A 21218-nucleotide genomic window follows, 5' to 3' on the forward strand; every position below is an offset into this window, starting at 1 on the left:
TTTCATTCCATTCCTTTACACATTCCATTATGCATTCCCTTCCATTTCATTCGATTCTATTACACAATCCTTTACACATTCCATTCCATTCCACATTTCATTGTACATTCTGTTCAATTCCATTCCATTCCACATTCTGTTCCAATCCATTACACAATCTTTTCCATTCCATTCCATTGCACATTTCATTCAATTCCATTCCACATTCCATTCCATTCCATTCCATTCCATTCCACATTCCATTCCATTCCATTCCAAATTCCAATCCTTTCCATTCCATTCCATTCCATTGCTCATTCCATTCTAGATTCCATTCCACATTCCCTTCCACATTCTATTCCATTCCAATCCACATTCCATTCCATTCCATTTCACATTCCATTCCATTCCATATTGCATTCCTTTCATTCCACATTCCATTCCCTTCCCTTCTAAATTCCATTCAATTCCAATCCACATCCCATCCCATTCCACATTCCATTCCATTCCTTTCGATTACATTCCATGTTCCTTCCCATTCCATTCCATTCCATTCCAAGTTCCATGCCACATTCTAGTGCACATTCCATTCCATTCCATTTCAAATTCCATTCTACATTCCATTCGAAGTTCCATTCCACATTCCACTGCTCATTCCATTCCATTGCATTCCAAATTCCATACCACATTCCATTCCACTCCATTACACATTAATTCTATTCCATTCTGCATTCCATTCCATTCCATTCGACTTTGAATTCCATTCCATTCCATTCCAAATTCCATTCCACTCCACATTACATTCATCATTCCATTTCCATCAATTCCACATTCCATTACACATTCTATTCCATTTCATTTCCTATTCCACTCCACATTCTTGTCCATTTCACATCCCATTACACATCCGATTCCATTCCATTCCATTCCATTCCATTCCATTCCATTCCACATTCCATTCCATTCCATTCCCTTCCACATTCCATTCCATTCCATTCCATTCCATTACTCTCCAACCCATTCCACATTCCATTCCATTCCGTTCCACATTCCATTCCATATTCCCTTTCATTCAATTCCACATTCCATTCCATTCACATTCCATTCCATTCAATTCCTTTACAATCCACATTCCATTTCCTTGCATTGCCTTCCATATTCCGTTCCATTGCAATCAACATTGCTTTTCATTCCATTCCACAACCCATTCCATTCCATTCCACGTTCCATTCCATTCCATTCCACGTTCCATTCCACGTTCCATTCGACTTTCCGTGGCATTTCATTCCACAATCCATTCCATTCCATTCCATTCCACATTGTATTACATTACATTCCACATTCCATTCACTTCCATTCCATTCCAAGTTCAATACCATTCCATTCCAACTTCTATTCCATTCCCATCCAACGAAATGTGGAATGGAATGTGGAATGGAATGGAAGGTGGAATGGAATGTGGAATGGAATGGAATGTTAAATGGAAAGAGGAATGGAAAGGAATGGAATGTGTTTGGAATGTGGAATGGAACGGAATGGATTGTGGAATAGAATGGAATGGAATTGTATGAAATGTGGAAGGGAATGGAATGGAATATGGAATGGAACACGGAATGGAACGTGGAATAGAACGTGGAATGAAATACCTAAGGGAATGGAATGGAATGTGGAATGGAATGTGGGATGGAATGGAATGGAAAGTGGAATGCAATGTTGAAAGGAATGTGGAATGGATTGGAATGGAATGTGGCATGCAATATGGAATGGAATGTGAAATTGAATGGAATGGTATGTGGAATGGAATGTGAAACGGAATGGAGTGAAATGTGAAATGGAATGTGGATTGGAATTTGGAATGGAATATAGAATGGAATGTGGAATGGAATGAGGAATGGAATGAGTAATGGAATATGGAATTGAATGTGGAATGGAAAGGAATGTAACGTGGAAAAGAATGTGGAATGGAAAGTGCAATAGAAAATGGAATGGAATGGAAAGGAATGTGGAATGGAACGTGGAATGGAATGGAAAGGAACGTGGAATGGAACGTAAAATGTAACGTTTAATGGAATGTGGAATGCAATGTTGAATGGAATGGAATGTGGAATGGAATGTGGAATGGAATGGAATTGAATGTGGAATGTAACGTGGAAAGGAATGTGGAAGTGAACATGAAATGGAATGTGGAATGTAAGGGAATGGAAAGTGGAAAGGAATGTGGAATGGAATGCAATGGAATGTGGAATGGAACGGAATGGATTGTAGAAAGGGATATGTAATGGAATGTGAAATGGAACAGAATGGAATGTGAATTGGAGTGTGGAACGGAATTTGGAATGGAGTGTGGAACGGAATGTGCAATGAAATGTGGAATGGAATGTGGAAAGGAATGTGGAATGGAACAGAATGGAAAGTGAAATTAAATGGAATGGAATGTGGAATGGAATGGAATGGAACTAGGAATGGAATGCAATGGAATGTGGTATGGATTATGGAATTGAATGTGGAATGGAACGTTGAATGGAATGTGGAAAGTTATGTGGAAACTAACGTAATGGACTGTGAAATGGAATGGAATGAAATGTGGAATGGAATGTGGAATGGAGTGGAATGGAATGTGGAATGCAATGGAATGGAATATGGAATGGAATGGCACCTGGAATGAAATGTGGAAGGTAATGTGGAATGGAATGTGGAATGGAATGGACTGCAATCTGCAATGAAATGTAGAATTGAAAGTGTAATGAAACGTAGAGTGCAACGTAATGGAATGTGGAACGGAATGTAGAGTAGAGTGTGGAATGGAATGTGGAAAGGAACGGAATGGAAAGTGGAATGGAATGTGGACTGGAATGTGGAATGGAACGTAAAATGGAATGGAATGGAATGTGGAATGGAACGTGTAATGGAATGTGGAAAGGATTGGAATGTTGGAAGGAATGGAATGGAATGTGGAATGGAATGTTGAATGGAATGGAATGGAATGTTGAATGGAATGGAATGGAATATGCAATGGAAAGTGGAATTGAATGGAATGGAATATGGAATGGAACGTGGAATGTAACGTCAAATTCAATGGAATGGAATGTGGAATGGAATGGATTGGAATATGCAATGGAAAGTGGAATGGAATGGAATGGAATGTGGAATGCAATGTGCAAAGGAATGTGGAATGGAATGGAATGAAATGTGTCATGGAATGTGGAACGGAATGGAAGGGAAAGTGGAATGGAAGGTGGAATGGAATGTGGAATGTAAAGTGGAATAGAATTTAACGGAATGGAATTTTATGTGGAATGCAATCTGGAATGGGTCGTGGAATGGTATGGAGTGGAATGTGCCATGGAACTTGGAACGGTAGGGAATAGAACGTGCAATGGAACGTGGAATGGAACGTGGAATGGAACTTGGAAATGAATGTGGAACGGAGTATGGAATGGAAAGTGGAATGGAATGGAATGGAACATGGAATGGAATGGGATGGAATGTGGAATAGAAGAGAATGGAACGTGGAATAGAATCTGGAAAGAATGTGTAATGGAATCTGGAATGTAATTGAATGGAATGAGGAATTATGTGGAATGGAATGTGGAATAGAATGGAATGGAATGGAAAGTGGAAGAGAATGGAATGGAATGGAATTTGGAATAAAATGGAATGGAATGGAACTGTATGAAGAATGGAATGGATTGTAATGTGGAATGCAATGAAGAGGAATTGAATGTGAAACTGAACGGAAAAGTATGTGGAAAGGAATGGAATGGAATGTGGAATAGAATGGAACATAAAATGGAATGTGGAATGGAATGTGGAATGGAATGGAAAGGAATGTGGAATGGAAGGTGGAAAGGAATGTGGAATGGAATGTGGAATAGAATGGAATGGAATGCAATCAGGAATGGAATGTGTAAAGAAATGGAATGGAATGTGGAATGGAATGGAAGGGAATGTGAAATGTAATGTGGAATGGAATGTGGAATGGAAAGTGGAATGCAATGGAATGGAACGTGGAATGGAAAGTGGAGTGGAAGGTGGAACGGAACGTGGAACGGTATGCCAAATGCAATGGAATGGAATATGGAATTGACTGAGGAATGGAATTCAATAGAATGTGGAATAGAATGAGGAATGGAATGGAATGGAGTGTACTTGGAATGTGGAATGGAATGTGGAAAGGAATGGAATTTGGTTGGAATGTGGAATGGAATGTGGAATGGATTGTAGAATGAAATGTGGAAAGGAATGTGCAAAGGAACGTCACGGAATGGGGAATGGAATGAGGATTGGAATGCGGAATGGAATGAAATTTAACGTGGAGTGGAATGTGGAAAGGAACAGAATAGAATGTGGAATGGAATGTGCAATGAAATGTGGAATGCAATGGAATGGGATGTGGAATGGTATATGGAGTGGAATGGAATGTGGAGTGGAATGGAATGGAATGTGGAATGGAATGCAATGGAATGTGCAATGGATGTGGAATGGAATGGAATGCAAAGTTGAATGGAATGTAGAATGGAAAGTGGAATTTAAAGTGGAAGGGAATGGAATGGAATGTTTAATGGAAAGTGGAATGGAATGGAATGGAAAGTGGAGTGGAACGTGGAATGGAATGTGGAAGGGAACGTGGAATGGAATGAAATTTGCAATGGAATGGAATGGAATGTGAAATGGATTGGGAAATGGAATGTGAAATGGAATTAAATGGAATGTGGAATGGAACGTGGAATGGAAAGTGAAAAGGAATGTGGAATGGAATGGAATGGAATGTGAAAAGGAATGTGGGATTGAATTTAATGGAATGTGAAATGGAACATGGAATGGAATTGAATGGAACGTGGAATGGAACGTTGAATGGAACGTGGAATGGAATGTGGAATTGAATGTGGAATGGAATGGAAAGGAATGTGGAATGGAATGTGGAATGGAATGGAGTGGAATGTGGAATGGAAAGGAATGTAATTTGGAATGGAATGTGGAATGGAATTTAACGCAGTGTGGAATGGAATGGAAGGTGGAATGGAATGCGGAATGAAATAGAATGGAACGTGGAATGGAATGTGGAATGGATTGTGGAATGGAATGGAATGGAACGTGGAAGAGAATGTGGAATGGAACATGGAAAGAAAGGTTAAATGGAATGCGGAATGGGACATGGAATGGAATGTGGAATGGAATGTGGAATGGAATGTGGAATGAAATGAAATGGAATGTGGAATGAAAAGAAATGGAATGTGGAATGGAATGGAATGTAATTTGGAATGGAATGTGGAATGGAATTTAACGCAGTGTGGAATGGAATGGAATGCAATGTGGAATGTAATGGAATGGAATGTGGAATCGAATGGAATGGAATGTGGAATGGACTGTGGGATGTAATGGAATGCAATGTAAAATGAAATGTGGAATGGAATGGATTGGAGTGTGGAAAGGAAGGCATTGGTATGTGGAATGGAATGGTATGCAATGGAACGGAATGCGGAATGGAATGGAATGGAATGTTGAATGGAATGAAATGGAATGTGGAATGGAATTTGGAATGGAATTCAACTGAATACGAAATGTAATGGAGTGGAAAGTAATGTGAAACGGAAATGAATGGAATGCGAATTGGAATGTGGAATACAATGGAATGGAATTTGGAATGAAATGGAATGGAGTGTGGAATGGAATGGAGTGGAATGTGGAATGGAATGGAGTGGAATGTGGAATGGAATGTGGAATGGAGTGGAATGTGGAATGGAATGGAGTGGAATGTGGAATGGAATGTGGAATGGAATGGTGTGGAATATGGAATGGAATGGAATGGAAAGTGGAATGGAATGGAATGGAATATAGAATGGAATGGAATAAAATTTTGAATGGAATGGAGGGCAAAGTGGAATGGAAGGGAATGTGGAATGGAATGTTTAATGGAATGGAATGGAATGGAATGGAATGTGGAATGGAATGGAAAGTGGAATGCAATGGAATGGAATGCGGAATGGAGTTGAACGGAATGTGGAGTGGTGTGGAATGAAATGTGCAGTAGAATGGAATGCAATGTAAAATGCAATGCAATGTGGAATTGAATGGAATGGAATGGAATGTGTAATGGAATGGAATGGAATGTGGAATGGAATGGAATGGAATGTGGAATGGAACGGAATAGAATGGAATATGGAATGCAGTGGAATGTGGAATGAAATGGAAAGTGGAATGGAATATGGAATGCAATGGAATGTGGAATGAAATGGAATGTGGAATGGAATGGAATGGGATGTGGAAAGGAATGGAATGGAATGTGGAAAGGAATGGAATGGAATGCGTATGCAACGGTATGGAATGTGGACTGGAAAAGAATGGAATGGAATGGAATGTGGAATGGTATGTAAAGGAATGTGGAAAGCGTTGGAATGGAAAGAGGAATGGAATGGAATGGAATGAGTAATGGAATGGTATGGAATGCGGAATGGAATGGAATGGAATGTGGAATGGCATGGAATGGAATGGAATGGAATGTGGAATGGAATGGAAAGGAATGTGAAATAAAAGGAGTGGAACGAGGAATGGAATGGAATGCAATGTGGAATGCAATGGAATGGAAGTTGGAATGGAAAGGAATTAAATGTGGAATGGAATAGTATAGAATGCGGAATGGAATGGAATGGAATGTGGAAAGGAATGTGCAATGGAATGGAATGAAATGGAATACAATGTGGAATGGAATGGAATAGAATGTAGAATGGAATAGAATATGGAATGGAATGGAATAGAATGGAATGTGGAATGGAATCGAAAGGAATATGGAATGGAATGGAATGTGGAATGTAATGGAATGGAATTCAATGGAAAGGAAAGTGCAATGGAATCGAATGAAATGTGGCATCGAATGGAATGGAATGTGGAATGCAATGTGGAATGGAACATGGAATGGAATGGAATGGAACGTGGAATGCGACGTGGAATGGAAAGTGGAATGTAACGGGGAATGGAAAGTGTAATGTAACTTGGAATGCAATGTGGAATGTGGAATGGAATGGAATGGAATGGAATGGAATGGAACGTGGAAAGGAATGAAATTGAATGTGGAATGGAACGGAAAGGAATGAGATATGGAATGGAACGGAATATAGAATGGAATGGAATGGAATGGAATTCAATGAGGAAACGAATGGAATGGAATGTGGAATGGAATGGATTGGAAAGTTGAATGGATTGTAATGGATTGTGGAATGGAATGTGGAATGGAATGGAATGTAATGTGGAACGGAATGTGGAATGGAATGGAATGGAATGTGGAATGGCATGTGGAATGGACCGTGGAATGGAATGGAATGGAATGTGGAATGGAATGAAATGAAATGTTGGAGAGAATATGGAATGGAATGGAATGGAATGCAATGTGGAATGGAATGAAATGGAATGGAATGGAATGGAATGGAATGTGGAATGGAATGGAAAGTGGAAAAGAAAGTAATGTGATGTGAAATGGAATGGAATGGAATTTGGAATGGAATGGATTGGAATGGAATGTGGAATGGAATGGAAGGAAATGTGGAATGGAAGAGAATGTAATGGAATGATATGTGGAATGGAATGTAATGGAATACGTAATGGAATGTGGAAGGGAATGCAATTGCATGCTGAATGGAATGTGGAATTGAATGGAATGCAACGTGGAATGGAATGGAAGGGAATGTGTAATGGAATGAGGAATGGAACGTCGAAAAGAATGGCATGGAATGTGGAATGTAATGGAATGGAATGGAATGCGGAATGGAAGGGAATGGAATGTGGAATGGAATGGAATGGAATGTGGAATGGAATGGAATGGAATGCAATATGGAATGGAATCGAAAGCAATGGAATGTGAAATGGACTTTAATGGAATGCACTGTGGAAAGGAATGGATTCGTATGGAATAGAATGCTTAATGGAATGGGATGCAATCTTTAATGGAATGGAATGGAATGTGGAATGGAATGGAATGGAATGTGGAATGGAATTGAATTGAAAGTGGAAGGGAATGGAATGGAATGTGGAATGGAATGTGGAATGGAAGGTGGAATGTAATAGAATGGAATGTTGAATGGAATGGAATGGAATGGAATGTGGAATAGAATGTGGAATGGAATGGAATGGAAAGGAATGGAATGAGGAATGGAATGGAATGAAATGGAATGTGGAATGGAATGGAATGGAATAGAATGTGGAATGGAATTTGGAATGGAGTGGAATGGAATGTGGAATGAAATGGAATGGAATGTGGAATGGAACGTGGAATGGAATGAAGTGGAATGTGGAATGGAATGTGGAATGGAATGGAATGGAATGCGAAACTGAACGAGGAATAGAACGTTCAATGGAAAGTGAAGTGGAACGTAGAATGGAACGTGGAATGGAATGTGGAACGGAATGTGGAATGGAAGACAATGTAATGTAGAATAGAAAGGAATAGAAAGTGTAATGGAATGTGTAATGGACTGGAAAGTATTTTGGAAAGGAACGTGAAATGTAATGGATTGAAATGTGGAATGGAACGTGGAATGGAAAGTGGAATGGAACGTTGAGCGGAATGGAGTTTGGAATGGAAGGTGAAATAGAGTGGAATGGAATGTTGAATGGAACGTGAAATGGATTGGAATGGAAATTTTAATGGAAAGTGAGATGGAATGTGGAATGGAACATGGAGGGGAAAGTGCAATGGAACGAGTAATGGAACGTGCAATGGAATGTGGAATGGAATGTGGTATGGAAAGTAATGGAATGTGGAATGAAATGGAATGCAATGTGGAATTGAATGTGCAATGGAAAGAGGAATGGAAAGTGGAATGGAAAGTTGAATGGAACGTGGAAATGAACGTGGAGTGGAATGTGGAATGGAAAGTGGAATGGAACGTGGAATGGAATGTGAAATGGAATGGATTGGAATGCGGAATGGAATGGAATGGAATGGAATGGAATGGAATGGAATGGAATGTGAAATGGAATGGAAAGGAAGGTGGATTAGAATGGAAAGGAATGTGGAATGGAATGGAATGGAATGTGGAATGGAATGTGGAAAGCAATGTGGAATGGAATGCAATGGAATGGAATGAAATGTGGAATGGATTGGATTGGAAAGTGGAGTGCAATGGACTGGAATCTAATGAAATGTGGAATGGAAAGGAGTGGAATTCAATGTGGAATGGAATGTAATGTGGAATGGAATGGCATGCGATGTGGAAAGTAATGGAATGGAATATGGAATAGAATGGAAAGGAATTGAATGTGGAATAGAATGGAATGTGGAATGGAATGGAATGGAATGTGGAATGCAATGGAATGGAATGTGAAATGGAATGGAATGGAATGCAATGTGGAATGAAATGGAATGGAGTGGAGTGGAATTTTGAATGGAATGGAATGTGGAATGGAATGTGGAATGGAATGGAAAGGAATGTGGAATAGAATGTGGAATGCAATGGAATGGAATGTGGAATGGAATGTGAAATGGAAGGTGGAATGGAATGGAATGGAACAGAATGGAATGTGGAATGTAACTTTGAATGGAATGGAATGGAATGGAATGTGGAATGGAATGGAATGGAATTGAATGTGGAATGGAATGTGGAATGGAATCGAATGCAATGTGGAGTGGAATGGAATGGAATGTGGAATGCAATTGAATGGAATCGAATGTGGATTGGAATGGAAAAGAATGTGGAATGCAATGGAATGGAATGGAATGTGGAATGGAAGGGAATGTAATGTCGAATGGAATGGAATGAAATGTGGAATGGAATGGAATGGAATGGGGAATGGAATGGAATGGTGAATGGAATGGAATGGAATGTGGAATGGAATGGAATTTAACGTGGAATGAAATTGAATGGAATGTGGAATGCAATGGAATGGAATACGGAATGGATTGGAATGGAATGGAAGGTGGAATGGCATGAAAAGGAATGTGGAATGGAATGGAATGGAATGGAATGGAATGTGGAGTGGAAGTGAATGGAATGTGAAGTGGAAAGGAATGGAATGTGGAATGGAAAGAATGGAATGTGGAATGGAAAGGAATGGAATGTGGATTGAAATCGAAAGGAACGTGGAATGAAATTGAATCGAATGTGGAATGAAATGGAAAGGAATGTGGAATGAAATTGAATGGAATGGAATGGAATGTGGCGTGGAATTTGGAATGGAATGGAATGGAATGTGGAATGGATTGTGGAATGGAATGGAATGGAATGTGGCATGAAATGTGGAATGCAATGGAATGGAATATGGAATGCAATTTGGAATGGTATGGAATGGAATGTGGAATAGAATGTGGAATGGAATGTGGAATGGAAAGGAATGTAATGTGGAATGGACTGTGGAATGGAATGCGGAAATGTAAGTGGTATGGAATGAAATGGAACGTGGAATGCAAAGTGGAATGCAATTTAATGGAATGTGGAAGGGAATTGAATGGAATGTGGAACGGAATGTGCAATGAAAAGGTATGGAATATGCAATTGAATGTGTAATGGAATGCAATGGAATGTGGAAAGGAACCTGAAATGCAACGGAATGGAAGATGGAATGGAATGCGGAATATAATGTGGAATGTAATGTGGAATGGAATGGAAAGGAACGTAGAATGGAATGGAGTAGAATGTGAAAAGGAATGTGCAATGAAATGCAATGGAAAGAGTACTGGAATGAAATGGAATGTGGAATGGAATGAGGAATGGAATGCTCAATAGAACGGAGTGGAATGTGGAATGGAGTGTGTAACGGAATGGAACGGAATGTGGAATGGAATGGAACGGAAATTGGAATGGAATGTGGAATGGAATGTGGAGTGGAAAGCAATGTAATGTGGAATGGAATGGTGAATGGAATGTGGAACGGAAAGGAATGTAATGTGGAATGGAATCTCTAAACGAATGTGGAGTGGAACAGAATGTGGAATGCAACGTGGAATGGAATGGAATGGAATGGAATGTGGAATGGAATGTGGAATGGAAAGTGGAAAGGAATGTGGAATCAAATGGAATGGCATGTGGAATGGAATGGAATGGAATGTAGAATGAAATGGAAAGGAACGTGGAAAAGAATGTGGAATAGAATGTGGAGTGGAATGGATTGGAAGGTGGAATGGAATGGAATGGAATGGAAAGGATTTGGAATGGAATGTAAAGGAAAGTGGAATGCAATGGGATTTAAAGAAGTAAGCAATTGAATGGAAAGGAATGTGGAATGGAATGGAATGGAAAGTGGAATGGAATGGAATGGAATGTGGAATGGAACATGCAATGGAACATGGAAAGGAATGGGGAATTGTATGTGGCATGGAATGTGGAATGGAAAGTGCAATGGAACGGAATGGAATGTGGAATGAAATGTGGAATTGAGTGTGAATTGGAACGTGGAGTGGAATGGAATGGAATGTGGAATGGAACATACAATTGAATGTGGAATGGAATGGAATGGAATGTGGAATGGAAAGTGGAATGGAATTGAATGTAATGCAATTGAATGTGGAATGGAAGGGAATGGATTGTGGAATGGAATGTGGAAAGGAATGGAATTAATTGTGGAATGAAATTTGGATTGTAATGGAATGGAATGTGTAATGGAATGGATAGGATTGTGGAATGGAATGCGGAATAGAATTTAATTTAAAGTGGAATGGAATGTGAAATGGAATGGAATGGAATAGAATTTTCAAAGGAATGGAATGGAATGTGGAATGGAATGCGGAATGGAATGTGGAATGGAACGGAATGTGGAATGGATTGTGAATTGGAATGAAATGCAATGTGGAATGCAATGTGGAATGAAATGCAAAGGAATGAGAATGGAATGTGGAATGGAATGGAATGGAATGCGGAATAGAAAATGGAATGGAATGTGGAATGGAAAGTGGAATGGATTGGAATCGAATCTGCAAAGGAATGTGGAATGGAATGTGGAATAGTATGTGGAATGGAACGGAATGTAATGTGGAATGGAATGTGGAATTGAATGTGGAATGGAATGTGGAATGGAAAGTGGAATGGAATGAAATGGAATGTGTAATGGAACATGGAATGGAACGTGGAATGGAACATAGAATGGAATGTGGAATGGTATGTGCAATGGAATACGGAATGGAAAGTTGAATGGAATGGAAAGGAACATGGAATAGAACGTGGAACGGAATTGAATGGAATGTGGCAGGGAACGTAGAATGGAACGTGGAAAGGAATGTGGAAGGGAACATGGAGTGGAATAGAATGGAATGGAATAGAATGTTGAATGGAACCTGCAATGTATCGTGGAATGGATCGTGGAATGGAACATGAAATGGAATGTGGAATAGAATGTGGAATGGAATATGGAATGGAAACTGAAATTGAATGGAATGGAATGTGGAATGGACTGCATTGGAAAGTGGAATGGAATGTGGAATGGAACCTGGAATGGAACGTGGAATGTAATGGAATGGAAAGTGGAGTGGAATGTGGAATAGAATGGAATGGAATGTGGAATGCAATAGAATGGAATTTGGAATGGAATGTGGAATAGAATGGAATGGAATGTGGAATGCAATAGAATGGAATGTGGAATGGAAAGGAATTGAATGTGAAATTGGACGTGCAATGGAACATGGAACGCAACGTGGAATGGACCGTGGAATAGAATGCGGATTGCAATGGAATGGAATGTGGAATGTAATGCAATGGAATGTGGAATGGAATTGAATGGAGTGGAATGTGGAATGGAATGGAATTGAATGGAATTGGGAATGCAATGGAATGGAATGTGGTATTGAATGGAATGGAAAGGAATGTGGAATTTAATGGAATGGAAGGACGAGTGAAATTGATTGGAATGTGGAATGCAGTAGAATGGAAACTGGAGTGGAATGTGTAATGGATTTTGCGATGGAATGGAATGCAATGGAATCTGGAATAGAATGGAAAAGAATGGAATGAGGAATGGCATGTGGAAAGGAATGTGCAATGGAATGGAATGGAATGTGGTATGGAATGGAATGGAATGTGAAATGAAATGGAATGGAATGGAATGGAAAGTGAAACAGAATGTGTTAAGGATTGTGAAATGGAATGTGGAATTGAATGCGGAATGGAAAGAAATGAAACGTGGAATGGAATGGAATGGAACAAGGAATGGAATGCAAATGAAATGGAATGGAATGGAATGGAAAGTGAAATAGAATGTGGAAAGGATTGTGAAATGGAATGGGGAATGGAATGCAGAACGGAAAGAAATGAAACGTGGAATGGAATGGAATGAATCATGGAACAGAATGCAATAGAACGTGGAATGGAGCGTGGAATGCAACGTGGAATTGAAAGTGGAATGGAAAGTGGAATGCAATGGAATGGAATGTGGTATGAAATGTGGAATGGAATGTAATGGAATGTGGAATGGAATGTGGAACGTAATTCAGTGAAATGAGAATGGAAGGTGAAATGGAATGGAATGCAAAGTGCAATGGAATGTGGAATACAATGGATTGGAATGTGGAATGGAATGTGGAATTGATTGCGGAATGGAACGGAATGGATTGTGGAATGGAATGTGGAATGAAACGTGGAATGGAACGTGGAATTGAATGCAATGGAACGTGGAATAGAATGTGGAATGGAATGCAAGGAAATGTGGAATGAAATGTGGAGTGCAATGGAATGGAATGTGGAAAGGAATGGAATGGAATGTTGAAAGGAATGAGGAACGGAAAGGAATGAAATGTAGAAAGGAATGTGCAACGGAATGTGGAATGGAAATTGGAATGGAATGGAAAGTGGAATGGAACATGGAATGAAAAAGAATGGAACGTGGAATGGAAAGTTGAATGGAATGTGGAATGGAATGTGGAATGGAATGGAAAGGAATTTGGAATGGAATTTGGAATGTAATGGAAAGGAATGTGGAACGAATTGGAATGGAATGTGGAATCAAATCTGGAATGGAACGTGGAATAGAATCTGGAATGGAATGTGGAATGGAATGGAATGGAATTTGGAATGGAATGCGGAATACAAAGGAAAGCAATGTGGAATAGAATGTGGAATTGAATGGAAAGGAACGTGGAATGGAACGTCGAAGGGAACGTGGAAAGGAACGTGGAATGGAAAGTGGAATGGAATGGAATGGAATGTGGAATGCAATGGAATGGAAAGTGGAATGCAATGTGGAATGCAAAGTGGAATGGAACTTGGAATGAAAGGTGGAATGGTATGTGGAATGGAATGTGGTATGGAACGCGGAATGGAATGGAATATAACGTGTAGTGGAACATGGAATAAAACGTGGAATAGAAAGTTCAATGGAACGTGGAATGGAACATGGAATGGAATGAAATTCAGTGTGGATTGGAATGGAATGGAAGGTGGAACGGAATCGAATGGAATGGAATATGGAACGGAATGGAATGAAATGGAATGCAATGAGGAATGGAATTGGATGGAATGGGATACATTGTGTAATGGAATGGAATGGAAAGGAATTCCATGAGGAATGGAATGGAATGGAATGTGGAATAGACTAGAATGGAATGGAATGGAAGGTGAAATGGAAAGGAATGGAATGTGAAATGGAATTCAATGGAAGTTGCAACGGAATGGAATGGATTGTGGAATGGAATGGAAAGGAATGTGGAATGGAAAGTGGAATGGAATCGAATGGAAAGTAGAATGGAGTGGAAGTGATTGCAGAATGGAATGCAATGGAAAGGAAATTGGAAGGGAATGGAACGGAAAGGAAAGGAATGTGGAGAGGAAGGGAAGGGAATGTGTAATGGAATGTGGAATGGAATGGAACGGAAAGGAAAGGAGGGTGGAATTGAATGGAAGGGAATGTGGAATGGAATATGGAATGGAATGGAAAGGCAGGTAGGTTGTAATAGAATGGAATGTGGAATGGAATGGAATGGAATGCAATTGAATATGGAATGGAATGGAATGGAATGGAATGGAAAGGAATGGAAGGTGGAATTGAATGGAAGGGAATGTGGAATGAAATGTGGAATGGAATGGAATGGAATGTGGAAAGGAATGGAATGGACTGGAATGGAATGGAATGGGATGGAATGTGAATAGGAATTTAATGGAATGGAGTGGAATGGAATGTGGAATGGAATGGAATGGGATGGAATGTGGAATGGAACGTGGAAAGGAATTTGATGAAATGTGTAATGGAATGTGGAATGGAATGGAATGCAACGTGGAATGGAACGTGGAATGGAATGTGGAATGCAATGTTGTGGAATGCAATGTGCAATAGAATGGAATGGAACGCGTAATTGAATGGAATGGAATGGAATGTGGAATGGAATGTGGAATGAAATTGAATGGAATGTAATTGAATTTGAAATGGAATGGAATGGAATGTGGAATGTAATGGAATGAAGTGGATGGTGTATTGGAATGGAATGGAATATGGAATGGAATGTGGAATGGCATGTGGAATGGAATGGAGTGGAGTGTGGAATGGAATGGAATGGAGTGGAGTGTGGAATGGAATGGAATGGAATGGAATGGAATGTGGGATGGAAAGTGGAATGGATTGGAATGGAATGTGGAATGGAATGTGGAATGGAGCGTGGAACTGAATGGAATGGATTGTGGAATGGAATGTGGAATGGAACGTGGAATAGAATGGAATTGAAAGGAATGTGGAATGGAATGGAATAGAATGTGAAACGGAATGGAATGAGGAATGGAATGAAATTTGAAATGGAATGGAATGGAATGGGGAATGGAATGGAATGGAATGCGAAATTGAACGGAATTGAGTGGAATGTGTAAAGGAAAGGAATGGAATGTGGAATGGAATGTGGAATGGAATTTGGAAAGGAGTGTGGAATCGAATGGAGTGGAATGTGGAATGGAATGTGGAATGGAGCGTGGAATTGAATGAAATGGATTGTGGAAAGGAACGTGGAATGGAACGTGGAATAGAATGGAATTGAATGGAATGTGGAATGGAATGTGGAATGAAATTGAATGGAATGTAATTGAATTTGAAATGGAATGGAATGGAATGTGGAATGGAATGGAATGAAGTGGATGGTGTATTGGAATGGAATGGAATATGGAATGGAATGTGAATGGCATGTGGAATGGAATGGAGTGGAGTGTGGAATGGAATGGAATGGAGTGGAGTGTGGAATGGAATGGAATGGAATGGAATGGAATGTGGGATGGAAAGTGGAATGGAGCGTGGAATTGAAGGGAATGGATTGTGGAATGGAACGTGAAATGGAACGTGGAATAGAATGGAATTGAAAGGAATGTGGAATGGAATGGAATAGAATGTGAAACGGAATGGAATGAGGAATGGAATGAAATTTGAAATGGAATGGAATGGAATGGGGAATGGAATGGAATGGAATGCGGAATTGAACGGAATTGAGTGGAATGTGTAATGGAAAGGAATGGAATGTAGAATGGAATGTGGAATGGAATTTGGAAAGGAGTGTGGAATCGAATGGAGTGGAATGTGGAATGGAATGTGGAATGGAGCGTGGAATTGAATGGAATGGATTGTGGAATGGAACGTGGAATGGAACGTGGAATAGAATGGAATTGAATGGAATGTGGAATGGAATGGAATAGAATGTGAAACGGAATGGAATGAGGAATGGAATGAAATTTGAAATGGAATGCAATGGAAAGGGGAATGGAATGGAATTGAATGTGGAATTGAACGGAATTGAGTGGAATGTGTAATGGAAAGGAAAGGAATGTGGAATGGAATGTGGAATGGAATTTGGAAAGGAGTGTGGAATCGAATGGAGTGGAATGTGGAATGGAATGTGGAATGAATGGAGAGGAATGTGGAATGGAATGGAATGGAATGTGGAATGGAATGTGAAACGCAATGCAATGGAATGTGGAATGAAATGTTGAATGGTATGCCATGGAACGTGGAATGGAATGTGGAATGGACTGGAAAGTAAAGTGGAATGGAAAGTGGAATGGAACGTCAAATGGAAAGTGGAAATGATTGCAATGGAATGTGGAATGGAATGTGGAATGAAATGGAATGGAGCATGGTATGGAATGTGGAACGCAACGAGGAAAAGAACGTGGAATTGAACGTGAAATCTAACGTGGAATGGAAAGTGGAATGGAAGGTTTAATGGAATCGAATGGAATGTGGACTGGAACGTGGAATGAAACTTGGAAAGAAATGGAATGGAAGGTGGAGAGGAACGTGGAATGGAACGATGAATGGAAGGCGGAATGAACCGTGGAATGTAATGGAATGGAAAATGGAGGGGAAAGTGTAATGGAACGTGGAATGGAACGTGTAATCAAAAGTGGAATGGAATGGAATGCATTCTGGAAGGGAATGGAAAGGAAAGTGAAATGTAATGGACTGGAAAGTGAAATGGAATGGAATGGAATACAATAGAATGAAGAATGGAATGGAGTTGAATGTGAAATGGAATGTGGAATGGAATGGAATGGAAGGGGTAATGGAATGTGGAATGGAATGGAATGGAATGTGGAATGGAATTGAACGGAATGAAATGGGGAATGGAATGCAATGCTATGGAATGGAATGTAGAATGGAATGGAATAGAATGGGGAATGGAATGGAATGGAATGAGGAATGGAATGGAATGGAATTGATTGGAATGTGGAATGGAACAGAAAGGAGTGTGGAATGGAAAGGAATTGAAAGGAATGTGGACTGGAATAGAATTGAATGAAATTTGAAATGGAATGGAAAGTGGAATGGAATGTGGAATCGAATGTGTAATGGAATGGAATGGAAAGGAAAGTGTAATGGAATGGAATGGGGAATGGATTGGAACAAGAAGTTGAATGGAATGGAATGAAATGTGGAATGGAATGGAATGGAAAGTGGAATGGATTGGTATGGAATATGGAATGGAATGAAATAGAATTTGGAATGGAATATAATGGAATGTGGAATGGAATGCAATGTGGAATGGAATGTGTAATGGAATGGAATGGAATGGAAGGTGGAATGCAATGGAATGGAATGAGGAATGGAATTGAATGGAATGTGGAATGGTCTGGAATGAAATCTGAAGTGGAATGGAATGCAATGTGAAATGGAATGGAATGTGGAATGGAATAGAATGGAATGGAATGGAATGGAATGTGGAATGGAAAGGAATGGAATGTGGAATGGAATGGAATGGAATATGGATTGGAATGGAATTGAATGTGGAATGGAAAGGAATGAAATGTAAAATGGAAAGTGGAATGGAATGGAATGTGTCCTGGAATGAAATGGAATGCGGAATGGAATGGATTGTAATGTCGAATGGAATGGTCTGGAATGGAATGTGCAATGGAATGGAATGGAATGGAATGGAATGGAATGGAATTGAATGTGGAATGGAATGTAATGCAATGTGGAATGGAATCTGGAAAGGAATGGAATGGTATGTGGAATGGAAAGTGGAATTGAATGGAACAGAACGTGGAATGGAATGGAATGGGACGTGGAATAGAAAGTGGAATGGAACGTGGAATGGAATGCAATGGAACGTGAAATGGAATGAGTTATGGAATGTGGAATGGAATGGAGAACAACGTGGAATGGAATGAGGAAAGGAACATGGAATGGACTGGAATGGAATGTGGAATGGAACGTGGAATGGAACGTGGAATGAAAATTGGAATGGAATGCAAAGGAATGTGGAATTGAATTGATTGGGATGTGTTACCGAATGGAATGGAATGTGGAATGCAATGGAATGGAATGTGGTACAGGGTGTGGAATGGAATGTGGAATAGAATGGAGTGGAATGGTATGTGGAATGGAAAGGAATGGAATGTGTAATGGATTGGAATGTGCAATGGAATGGAATGGAATGGAATAGAATGTGTAATGGAATGTTTAATGGAATGGAATGGAAAGTGGAATTGAACGTGGAAAGGAATATGGGATGGAATGTGGAAACGAACGTGGAATGGAATAGAATTTGGAATGGAATGGAAAGGAATGTGGAATGGAATGTGGAATGGAATGTAATGGGATGTGGAATGGAATGGAGTGGAATGGAATGGAATGGGATGTGGAATGGAATGTGTAATGGGAAGTGTAATGGAATGGAATGGATTGTGGAATGGAATGGAATGGAATCTCTAACGGAATGGACCGAAATGGAATGTGGAATGAAAGGGAATGGAATGGACTCTAATGGAATGTGGAATGGAATGGAATGGAATGGAATGTGGAATGGAATGGAATGGAATGTGGAATGGAATGGAATGGAATGAAATGTGGAATAGAATGGAATAGAATGTGGAATAAAAGGGAATGGAATGGAATTCAATGTGGAATGGAAAGGAATGAAATGTGGAATGGAAAGTGGAATGGAACTTGGAATGGAATGGAAAGGAACGGAATGGAATGTGGAATGGAATGTGGAATGGTACTTGGTATGGAATGGCTTGGAATGCAATGGAATGTGGAATGAAATGTGGAATGGATGGAGAATGGAATGGAATGGAATGGAATGGAATGTGGAATACATTGTGGAAAGCAACGTGGAATGGAATGGAATTGAATGTGGAATGGAATGTGGAATGGATTGGAATGGAAGGTGTAATGGAATAGAAAGGAAAGTGGAATGGAACATGGAATGGAATGGAATGGAATGAGGTATGGAATGTCGAATGAAATGGAATGGAAAGTGGTATGAAATGGAATGGAATGTGAAATGGAATGGAATGGAATGTGGAATGCAATGGAATGGAATGGAATGGAATGGAATGTGGAATGGAACGTTGAATGGAATGGAATGGATGTGGAATGCAATGGAATGGAATGGAAAGTGGAATGGAACGTTGAATGGAATGTGGAATGGAACGTTGAATTGAATGTGTAATGGAATGGAATGGAATGTGGAATGGAATGGAAAAGTATGTGGAACGGAATGGAATTGAATAGAATGTGAAATGCAATGGAATGGAATGGAATGTGAAATGCAATGGCATGGAATGGAATGTGAAATGCAATGGAATGGAATGGAATGGAATGGGATGTGCAACGGAATGGAATGGAATGGGAAATGGAATGTGGAATGCAAAGCGGAATGGAACGGAATCGAATGTGGAATGCAATTTGGAATGGATGGGAATGGCATATGGACACAAATGGAATGGAATATAGAATGCAATGCAATGGCGTGGAATGGAATGTGGAATGGAATGTAATGCAATTTGTAATGGAATGCAATGTAATGTGGAATGGAATGCAATATAATGTGGAATGGAGTTGAATGGAAAGTGAAATGGAAATAGAATTTAATGTGGAATGATATGGAATTTAATGTGGAATGGAATAGAATTGAATGTGTAATGGAACGCGGAATGGAATGGAATGGCATATGAAATAGAATGTGGAATGGAATGGAATGTGGAATTGAATGGAATGTAATGGAATGTGAAATGGAATGAAATGGAATGCAATGTGGAATGCAGTGGAATGGAGTGGCGTGGAATATTGAATGGAATGGAATGTGGAATGGAATGTTAAATGGAATGGAAAGGAATGTGGAATAGAATGTGGAATGGAATGGAATGGAATGTGGAATGGAATGTGGAATGGAAGGTGGAGTGGAATTGAATGGAACAGAATGGAAGGTGGAGTGGAATTGAATGGAACAGAATGGAATGTGGAATGGAATGTGCAATGTAACGTTGAAGGGAAAGGAATGGAATGGAATGTGGAATGGAATGGAATGGTATTGATTGTGGAATGGAATGTGGAATGGAATCGAATGGAATATGGAATGGAATGGAATGGAATGTAGAATGGAATGGACTGAAATGGAATGTGGAATGCAATGGAATGGAATGGAATGTGGAATGCAATGTAATGTAATGGAATGGAATGGAATGTGGAACGGAATGGAATTGAATATGGAATGGAATGTGGAAAGAAATGGAATGGTATGTGCAATGGAAAGTGGAATTGAATGGAACGGAACATGGAATGGAATGGAACGGAACGTGGAATGGAATGTAATGTGTTATGGCATGAGGAATGAAATGGAATAGAATTGAAAGGAATTTGGAATGTAATTGACTGCAATGTGGAATGGGAAATGGAATGGAATGTGGAAAGGAATGTGGAACAGAATGGAATGGAATGTGGAATGGAATGGAATGGAATGAAATGTTTAATAGAATGGAATTGAATTTGGAATGGAAAGGAATGGAAAGGAATTCAATGTGGAATGGAATGGAATGGAATGTGGAATGGAACTTGGAATGGAACGGAAT

This window comes from Pongo abelii, chromosome 17 (genome assembly GCF_028885655.2).
Source record: "Pongo abelii isolate AG06213 chromosome 17, NHGRI_mPonAbe1-v2.0_pri, whole genome shotgun sequence".
NCBI lineage: Eukaryota > Metazoa > Chordata > Mammalia > Primates > Hominidae > Pongo > Pongo abelii.